The following is an 11,208-nucleotide window of genomic DNA, read 5'->3' on the forward strand; positions in this document are numbered from 1 at the left end:
ATTTCTTTTATTGTGCACTGGACTTTCTAATAAATAAATTTGTAAAATATATTATTAATACTCGGAATGTGTAAAATAAAAAAATGAACAGTTTAAATCGCACATAGAAATAATGAGCCGTGCGTGATTTACTCTTTCATTAATAATCGAAAGATAATTATCTCCATAATATAATTTGTTAATAAATTTTTTTTAATTCCGAATCGACATAATTCTTTTTGTTTCAGATCTAATTATGTGTTCCGTAGAAAGACGCTCTCAATTTTTCAGTGTACTAGTAGACTCTCTAATCAACGATATATCTCGCAAAGTACCTGCCACGGAGAAACGATCGTTTCCTTGCAAGAAATAGGATTGCAGCCTCCCAGGTGTAATTTCCCTCGCGTTCCTACGGTTTTCTTACACGCCGTTCCATCGACATTTGTATCGGACAACGATTTCGATCGTCGAACGAGATGGTCGATTGGGATCGACAAGACCGATGCTGTCGCGTTCATTCTTTTCCGTCGAGCGCGCGCGAGAGGCGGGTAACAGCAGGGGGGTTTACTACGCAACGTAGTAAACATACTACACGCGTACTACGCGCGTACTACCGTTACTAGTCGCGAACTGAATGAAAGACGCCCACCAAAAACTTCGAGGCCCCACAACTAGTGGGAAGACTGCGTGCAAGAGCATGAAGTTCACTCTTCCGAAAATGTATTCTTGTAACACACGTGCGTGCATATATAAAGTTTACCTTTATATAAAGATTTCAAAGATACATGTTTGTTTCTATCGGCTGGATAGATTAATGGATTAATTTTAATCTCGATTTAACTGATTTTTTATCTTCCAGTTCTACAAGAATCAGAAAAAGATAAATAAATTATTACAAAAGACATAAATTGATATAAAAGAAGAGTGAATTCAAAAAGTAGCAAGAGTAAATTAAAAAAAGATAAAGAGCAAATTAAGCAGTTAACCTGCATGGTTAGAAATGTCTTATGCAGTTTAATTTTAATTTTAGTTCATCTAACTCTTCATCTTTTTCTAGTTTCACAAATTAAAAATTGTACACAATTCTAAATTGTGCTGTAAATTATAAATTGTATTATAAATTGAGCAGGAAAGGAGTAAAAGATTACATTGAAAACTTTTATTCATAAGAAGTGATATACGAAAATTCTTAACTCCGACCGATCTATCATTTCAATTAACAAACATTAGCACAATTAATACGTAATTTTCAAGTATGTAATGCATATTACATATCAAACATTCAAGCATTTTATTATTCGCATACGTTATACAATTTGCAAGAACAGATTAACTATTTACCCAATCTATGTATTCTACACAAATTTCTCGCATGGTGAACTTTTCAGGGCAATATATTCGAAACCATTCATAAATAGAGCAAGCCGAAAGCGTTTGAACGTTTCAGCGTGTCCTACATGCGAGAAATCGATAAACTACTTAAAGTGCCGAAAATCTCGTTCGCACGTGACAAGTCCGACGTGTTTCGCGGAGTCCCCTACGTGCGACTACGTAGCTTTTAACGTGATCAACACGCCAATCCGCACGTATACGACGTTCAAAGCGTCTGGACGGCCACGTGACAGCCGCGCGGAATCGCGCCGAATAAAAACGTCGTCGCACGTTGAGGGCTCCGCGGAGGGACGCGTTCCATTACTGGGACAAGAAGTCCATCCGTCCCCTTAGTCCTCTACTCACATTTCTTGCTCTTCTCGCCGGCGACGGTGGCCGTCAGCAGAGCGAGAACGACGACGAGCAGCAGGGCGGCGGACGACGTCCCTCGGCGGCCCGCGGCCGTGCCCCAGGACATCGCCGACATGTCCGGCGCGTCTCAGCGCGCCTCCTTACCAGCCGACACGAGGGCGACGACCGGCCGCTGTTTCCCGCTCCGCGTACTCACCGCCGCACCCGCGCCGCGATGCATAACCCGCGTGAATCAATCGCCGCGACGCGAAACGGGATACCCTATGACGCGCGTTCACCCTCGCGCCGCGCGCGTCGTCGTCGCCTCTCGGGGCGATGATGAAGCCGAAAGCCGCCGGTGGAAACCGGAGAGAGAACCGGTGGAAACTGGAGAACCAGATTCGGAAACCCACCGGATTCGCGGACCGGGTCGGTCGGACGACACAGCTACCGCCGACGACGCACGTCCCGCGGTAGCACGTACGTAATTGGCATTCGGTCGACGCTCGACGGAGTCCAGCACTCGACACGCGCCGCGACTCCAGCACTCGGGGGGGCTAAAACGATGACTACGACGACGGTGTCGTCGACGACGACGACGACGACGACGACGACGACGACGATGACGACGACGGCAACGACCGCCGACCGTCGCTCACGGTGTTCGCGCACTACCGTCGCGCCGCTATCGATCCGCCGTCGCCACCGACGAACGAACGAACGAACGAACGAACGAACGAACAACCCCAGTTGCGCCAACCCCCGCACCGATACCCACCGTTACGACTTACCCCCGTACGGCCATCTTGCCACGCGTGCGCCGCAACCTGTTCGAATTTCGGTATTTCGAACGCGGGTATGTGCCATGCACCACGACGACGACGCCGTGAAACGCGAATTTTCGCGGTGCATAGGAATAACGGAGATGCAACCCCAGAATGGGGCTCGACGGGATGGCTTGTTCCTTGTGCATTTTCTGGAAAGAGAAAAGTATAAGTAAAAGACGAGCCAGAGCCTTGGGACGATCCTGTTAAAATTTTCAACATCGCACTGACGTCTGCGGGTTATGTGACATCCCGGCTGTCGTATCCTTCGCTCGACGAGAACGTGACTTTCACGGGAATGATTTAGTTAGAAACAAGCCTGGGACAGAAGCCTGAATGTTTTCCACATCTTGCGTCTTTGCCGGTTTGACCTCCGTTATTTCACTTTCCATCCCCGACGATAGAAATCTTATTCTCTTTATTTATGCGAAGATACATACGAGATAAATTAATGGTTTGAGTTTACATTTTTCACTTGTCTCTGTTATATATCGCACTTTTACGTTTGACTGTAATCACAGACCACTACGTGCGTTTAACGTTTGATCTCCGAATCTTTCGGATCTGCATGTACAACTTGATCGAACTCTTTGCGAAAATTCTCATTTCCGTGATTCCGGAACGGAGAACGTCAAAAAAGAACCGATTTTTTCTCGAATTTTTTCGAACTCAAAAAAAGAAATAGGGTTTTTTTTTGTAGATTTTGCCTTCCCAGATACGATAAAGTTGTTAAAAAGTTCGTGGCGTTTAGGGAACATCTTGTAGATGAAGCAAGAAATTTCAGCATTCTTGCTCAATTTTTGAGTATCTTGTATTCGGAAGGCTAAAATTTATTAAAAAAAAAGAGTATTTCTTTTATTACACCTTTGATAAAAAAATCGATCCTTTTTTAACATTCTCTTTTATTCAGAGCAAGTAAGAATGGGAAGAGCGAAACGTCGTAACGTCGCAATGTTGGCATAATGATAAAAAAATGAAATCTGTTTTGATAGAAAACGCATGAGAAATATCTCGTTTCCGTTTGCCGTGACTTCCGTCGAAATAGAGGATTTACACGAGTGCGACAGATAATTCTACGTACGTAGAATAAGACAATTTATTCAAGATTTCCCGTTTTAGTCGAGAACAAAACTATTCCCTCGATATAATTCTGGATCGAGTACAAATTTGCTAATTTAATATTCCTCCTTAATTTGATGTTATAAACAATTTTTTTCCAGAATAAAGCACGCTAATCATGTAAATTGCATTTAATTAAACATAAGACAAGGATGAGCATGAAAGAAGGAGATACTCGTATATAAAAGATAAAGCTTCAACAATTACGTGATATTTATACATATTATAATGTAATTTAATTTAATTTATATACTTAATCCTCTGTTTCGTATTTTTATTCTTTCCGTCTGCAATCTGGATCTTTTTTATCCAGATTAGTTCTTTTTACCGTTCTTTAAATCTAAGCTTTGAAAAAATTTTGAAACATTAGCAGGATTACTTTTCAACATCTCTGTTATATTCAACATGAAGAGAAATAGAGGAAAGACCCATGCAATAAGATCAGTTGTAAAGAACGGGTCTATTAACAAATTATATGATAAATATCTAGCTTTGCTGATCTACACCTGAAAACGTTTAGAATTAAGCATTTTACATATCACAAATTTTTTTTATATTACTTATATAGAATATTTTTATATCTGATATTATTATAACACAAACATTATATATATATCAGATAACAAGTCACGTGGCACAATCACATTGAAATGACCGTGAGCTATCGAGTGACTGGATTATCAAGAGAAGTAATAATAATTCGCGAGAGCGATCCTAGACATCGTATTGTGCAGTGGATGATATTATTATCCAACTACATCGTCGAACTCCAGTCCTTCGTCATTGTAATTCAATGACACTCGATCCTTCCTCTCCCGTCCTCTCGTTTCAATCACGAAGTGTTCAAAGTTTCTCGCATGACGATACACAGCCGATCTAATTCACCTTATCGCAAAAAAGTTGACGCGATCTTCCTGTTCGATAAAGCGAGATTAGCGTAATCGGGATCACAAGGTAAATGCGCGTTTATGCACAAAGCGATTCCAGCCTTCTAAACGTGGAAAATCAACAGACCTCGAATTCGAATAGCGCCGAACTAATTTGAAATACGCCACCGCGTGAGTCTGTAATTAATGTTCGAGCAAATATTTGATTATACTTATCCCATGGTATAATGAGAATCGTAAAATATGAATTTGGTTTTCAGAAACAGTCGCGAATTTAGCCATTTCAATTTTACTTCATCAGAAAAAAAAAAAAAAGAGATACTTCGCAAACACGGGCTTTATAAATGAATTTCAGCCCATACGTATCCTTTTGGCTTTGTTTTACGCGATTCGAGCAAATTTTAAAGATTAACACGAGACAGATTATTCGCGTTACCGCTCGTACGTTTTATAAATAGAAATTTTCGTTTGAACGTGTGAATCACTTTTTTCGTAATTCAAAAATATAATGTAAAAAAGACATTAATAACGACTTCCGATAATTCAACGAACTAATAACAATTTAAGAGCCGTTGAGAGTCAGCGCGATAAACAATATGTAGTTCTGATAATGAAAATCTTTAAAAATTAGACGACATTGTTAAATTTATAATGTCAAATTATCAAGTCAATTTATTTTTTATTATTTATCTAAAATAATATAGAGTTAAGTAAATTAACTGAAGAAAATATATTAAATTTGATTCAGAACTTAATTTATCATTTTACTAAAAAAAAGTGCACACGTTAATGTGGATGTTATTTACTCTAAAAGTAACAGAAATTAATCGATTCATATTTTGACACACATGGAAGCTAAAAATAACAAAATGTTATTTAAGCCAAGAAATTGGATTAACATTGCTCCTTTCATATCTAACGCTGTATTTTAAACAAAACATCAAAATGCAATGCTATAATGTAACCAACTTTCGCAACAAAATAACACATGTATATTCTGTTATAATGTGACAATATTATTACTATATTTAATCACTAAAAGTATTTATATGTGTTTTTACATTTAACTTTGCTAATTTCGTGTATAGCAGTAAAATGTTATCTAATTCAAGGCATTGGATTGCCATTACTTCTTTAATATCTAATAATATATACATATAAAGCTGCAAGGGTTAAGTAACCAAACGTTTTAACTTGAATTTGAATTATCCTCAATAGCCAAATTGACAGATTAAAAACTCCAATAAATCTGCATCTTTCCTTACTATATTCACCTATCCTTAATTTTTGTGCATTGTGTTGTTCGTGGTCCACGGATAAGGAAAAACTAATTTAAAAAACCCTCGTCCCTAACTCTTAGTGTCATTTTTCCGGGGGAAACCAAACGTTTTGGCTTGAATTTGGATCGTCTTCAATAGATAAATTGACAGATTAAAAATTGGAAAAAACTGCACTCTTTCCTTATTGTAATTTTTGTGCATCGCGTTGCTCGCGATCCACGGATAAGGAAAAACTAATTTAAAAAAAACCATCGTCCCTAACTTTTAGTGCCATTTTTCCGGGGAATTGTTCGGGCCGCGTCACAATGCAGGCCTAGTAATCGCGCTCAATCGCGGAGGCATGCACGTGCGTCCGTTACACCTGATAGCGAGCGCAACGACGTACGCCGATGCGATAACGTTATCGACGATGCACGATCATTTTTCTCCCTCGATCAAGGTCTGTCCACGTCATCCTGATTAATATTCGTGCCAAAAAGCGTCTCGAAAAACCGCCCCTTTTGACAACTGCCCATCCTCGGAGCTAGTTGAACTTTGATTATAAAAATCTCTGGGAAAAAACGAAAATCAGCATGTAGTCTCGAATACTTTACACACACGTGCTTACGGATCAGTACCCTTTTAATCGTACCCCTAGACCACAGGCTGACTGATCGGAAAACAGTTAATTTCTCAGGACAATCTACGGCTCGCGATACTTGGAGGTACGCCGCGATCGCCGCGTTACGTCACGTTGCGTTATCAGAGAGCTTCTCTTTCAAGAAGATGCGACGTGCATATTTTTCTATCGATATAATGTGTGATTTTTCTAGGTATATGATTTGTCACACTCGTAGATACAATAAAATAAAAGCATTAACACTAGAAGTACAATTAGTGTACTGAAAAAAATTTCTGGTTCAAAATGAATGAGTCAACAGATTCATGTCAATCAGAATTTTGGGTCATCACGATTGGACCTGTTTATGTTAATTAGAATTATAATAGACTTGATTATAAAAATTTTGATTTCTTTACACATTTTCCACTAAAATTCTTGTTGATACTATAGACTTTTTTTTCAATGTGGTACAAGAACGTCGTCGGCAATTCTCTGAAAGAAATTAAGTATATTAAAAATTAAAGTTATATTTTCAAAGTACATTACGTGTATTATTATATATTTATTTAGTATAATGTCTTATTACTATTATTATTAATTATAGCTTCGAACTGAAGCTTTTCACGAGATTTTCGATCAGAATTTTGGAGGAAAAATATCTAAATGTTCGAAATGTACTATAATAACTGAAAGTAAATATTTGTGTTTTTCGAAGCTTTTTATGTTCATGATTGATTAGATACTTTCAATCAGATTTATATCTGGAGATTGAAAAGATCAATCCATCGATCGACTTCATTTTCACTAAAAATTTTATAAAAAGCTCGTGAAAAGCATATCAATGAGCTATAATCAATAATAAATGATGATTTTGGACGTCATAATACACTGAAAAAAATTACTAAATCTTAACACGTATTTCTTTAAATAGTATTAAGTAAACATTTACTCACAGTAAATTTAGTTGAATAGTTCTAACCATGGTAAGTAAGTATTCTAAGTAAATATTTATTAAACATTAATAAATATTTACTTAGAATATCTACTTAGAACCATTCAGATAAATATTTATTAAAATTTAGTATTTTTTTTGTGTAAGTAAACGCATTAGTAAATGTAATGTACTTTTCAAATATTTTTTAATCTACTCGGTTGCTTCCAAAGAACTGCTGATGTTCAGTCTTGTGTCACTAACTTTAAACATTTCTCACTCATTTCTTAAAAGGATTGAACGAATAAATTATTATAAAAATAAAAAAGTAAGAACCAAATATATCTTATCAGTATAAAAGATGTAGTTATTCAAAGAACTACAAAAATTTTTCTCTAAAAGAGACTTTTCTTTTACACAAGAAATTAATTTAGAAACAATCAATAACGATTCTTCTAATGTTAATATATTTGAAATAGAATTTGGCTTTCTACACTTAAGAATTTCTCAACTTTGCCATCTTTTGATAAGTGACAATAAAATGTTCCGCTCAACAATTATGTAATGATATTATCGTAAATATCAAAAAGATGCTATTAATATACGAAAGAGATATTTGACTTTCAAAAGGTTACCGATCGATGGATAATAGCAGGAAAAAAATTGTATCATTTCCTTTCGAGAATGAAAGAGAAAATCGGTGAGTGAACATTTACGAATATTTTACACCTACTGACTGAATTAATATCTAGGGCGAATTATATAATAATCGAATATTTACATTCTATATATTCACTGCCTGAGGTTAATTAATTAATCAGTTTGAGCAAAGCAATTAATCAGCGTGATAACGGTATGTATACCCTGATGTTTGGCTGCGAGTAACGTTTGAGGTTTGCTCGCGTTTCGAGGGAAAATTGCATTTGTGACAGCTAATCCGGATAATTCAACGTTTAAGAGAGATGTTTGCTCTCTCGAATATCTTCTAGAGAATTTGAATAGATACAGACTCGATCTTTTATTGATAAATGCATATATTCCTTAATACTTTATAGTCAGAGATATTAACAAAAAATTATCAATAATCAGTAATTATATTTCTGCGATACACATATATATGTATGTAAGCCTTGATCATAAATATTTATAAAATACCTTCAATTTACTCCTTGAAATTAGTACTGGCGGAATATATGCTTTTTTAACAATAAAAGCCAAGGGAAACTAACAATTAAAATTGTTATAAAGATAAATATGATTTTTTAGTCGAACTTTTTTAAATTTATTTTTTGTTACATATAAAACAATTAACAATTTTTAGGTGTGCTTTATACTTATGATCAAAACAGTATAAATATTACAAGCGCAACTCGATTTCGTGACAAATCTTACAATTAGATAGAACTTTGATCGACAGATAGCAAACGAAATATCTCATCACCTGTCTTTAAGTTTCTACCAGAAATCATTTTGGACACAAGGAAATAACGAGTTTGAGTAAAAAGCAACTATTTTGTCGTTCTAAACTCGACTAAGAATTTCATATTTTTGATATGATTGAGAGCTTTCGAAACCTCGATGGAAGAAGTTTGTGAAGATTTCTCTTTCGAAAAAACTTTTCTGCGACATCTTTGGAGAATCTTTAAAACCTGATTTCTCCCTGATGTCTGCAAAGAGAGACTTCTTTTTTTTCTTTTTACTGAAACTTTCGAGGAGTTTGTCCGTCACTATTGGATTCTCTCCTGCGATTCTCTCCCGCGAATTATTTCGCCGCGCAATTTTGATCACGCTATTTGCATGCACGCGGGCGCTTTACGAGTTTCTGCTTCTGTCTGTTTAGCAACATCGTGACGATGCGCGATTGTACGTATATACATGTACACATACAAACGAATCAATAGTCAATATTTAGCGTGGCTGAAATTATCACAGTAATACACGGGTCAGCGAGTTATCGCAAATACTGAACGGCCCGTGGACACGTCATTCCCTGTCAGTCGGCGAGAATCATCGCGATCGCACGCATGTACACGCTTATCATTCTACTCGCCCAATGACACTGAAAATATTAATAAATAATGATACCGGATCAGTGAAAGTGCGCGGCGCGATATTTCGAGGCACGGTATACAAGCGAAAACAAGTCAGGCTGGAATAATATCGATGCTTCTGAGAGAAGAGGAGGACTTCAAGAGAAATGAAGTGAATTGAAGTCTACAACGTACGTATGAATTAAGTAAGAGTGTGCTATTATGTGGTAGTGTTACCTTTCAGTCAAAGTGTATGAGAAAGTAGCGGTAGAGAAGACAAGTCGCTGATACGTTACAAGAATATGGCAGAGTTGTTTGGTTAGGAACGATTGGAAGATCCTGTACGTTTAATATTTTAATAGTTATAAGGATTCCCAAAGTGTACCTTGCGACTCGTTTGTTTTCAAATCTGTATATCTAGTTAAATTTTTGAATACTTCAGCAAAATCTTTCTGGCGTTCTTTCTGCGTAGCTCGTCAAAAGAAGACGAATTGCTAAACTAAACTTCGTTTAATCCAAACTCAATCGAGTTTCTTTACTTCACTCGAAACGTGAACTCTTTTCGCGTAATTCATTGAAAATACGTCACTCTATTCACCGCGTTCGAAAAGAGTTGTTTCACGGAACATTACACTGCTTTTTAAAGTGCGTGGCGCAACGTTCTTCCTATTCCGAACTCGAAGAGGTGAAAATTTTCGCGGGAAGTCATCCGAATCGTGATTTTTTTATGTATAATCAACGATTTTTGCGATGAGAAATTATTTACGATTCGCTACGAAGTCGATACAGAAAGAGGGAAATTTGCGAACAATATATGATCGAAGTAGTTTAAAAAAAGAAAAGAAAGAAGTGCGAAAATCGCAATAGAACTTGTTGATGCAGCCGTTACAGCCAAGCCATCATCGATTCATCGCTGTGCCGGTCTATGGTCGATATTCATAGTCGGTTCTTGCTTTAAGATCGTCTTAAGTAATGTCTTAAGACATTAATGCGGCTTTCTGATTAGTTTGTCGACATCTTAAGACTGTACTTAAGATGGTCTTGAATATAAGAATCGACTATAAATACCGGCCTATGATATCTATGATTGGCCTTATGATATCTTAAGACTGTATTTAAGATATTTAAGATGTATTTATGATATCTTAAGATTGTATTTAAGAGATGGGATGTAAATATAAGACAATCTTAAATGTTCCGGTAATTGAGGAGCAGACTTTCAAAATGTGTTTTGTCCAAAATTTATAATTTTTGAAAAACGAGAAAGAAAGAATCTATGCACACAATATATACAACTACGTACTTTACAGAAAATAACAATATGTCAATCAGTAGGATGTGAAATATTAAACAAAATTTCTTAACAATTGTTAAAACTGTTAAACAAATGCATTTTGTTTGTTTCTAATTTAAAAAATGCACTTTGAAATGTCAATGCTCTTTCGGCATATAAATTAAAATGAAAAAATGCTTCATCTCAGAGTAGCTTATAAGTCATTCAATACTGAACACGCCTTCTCTCACTAAAAAAATGAAATTTTGGACAAAACGTATTTTGAAAGTCTGCTTCTCAATTATGAAAATGGTCTAAGTAAAAAATCAAATGAATTTATCCCATATTTTGTGTAATTATGTAATTACATAAAATATGGAAGAAAAATTCATTTTTTAGCTCACTTTCATAATTACCGGCATAAATATGCGACCTGTAATATTCTGGAGCAAGTCATTAAGGAGTAGGGGTGTCTCAATTCTTAAACATACGGTCTGTTTCTGTACTAAACTACACTAGAACTCCCTTTCAATAAATATCAAACATACACTTATCTCACTTT

At 36.3% G+C, this 11,208-nt stretch overlaps 1 protein-coding gene across 2 annotated transcripts in view; it reads left to right on the plus strand.

Annotated features, from left to right (window-relative positions):
- LOC108754420 overlaps positions 1–11,208 on the plus strand; it is a 67,244-nt gene that overhangs the window by 47,258 nt on the left and 8,778 nt on the right. Inside the window, exon 1 of one of the 2 annotated variants that reach the window (XM_018496677.1) lies at positions 9,359–9,564. The exons of the other annotated variant lie outside the window; for it this stretch is intronic. The gene's annotated coding sequence lies outside the window, so the exon portion shown is untranslated. Of the gene's footprint in view, positions 1–9,358; positions 9,565–11,208 lie in introns of those variants that run through there. 2 annotated transcript variants of the gene reach the window in all.

The sequence above is a fragment of the Trachymyrmex septentrionalis genome, unplaced genomic scaffold (genome assembly GCF_001594115.1).
Source record: "Trachymyrmex septentrionalis isolate Tsep2-gDNA-1 unplaced genomic scaffold, Tsep1.0 scaffold8, whole genome shotgun sequence".
In the NCBI taxonomy this organism is placed as follows: domain Eukaryota; kingdom Metazoa; phylum Arthropoda; class Insecta; order Hymenoptera; family Formicidae; genus Trachymyrmex; species Trachymyrmex septentrionalis.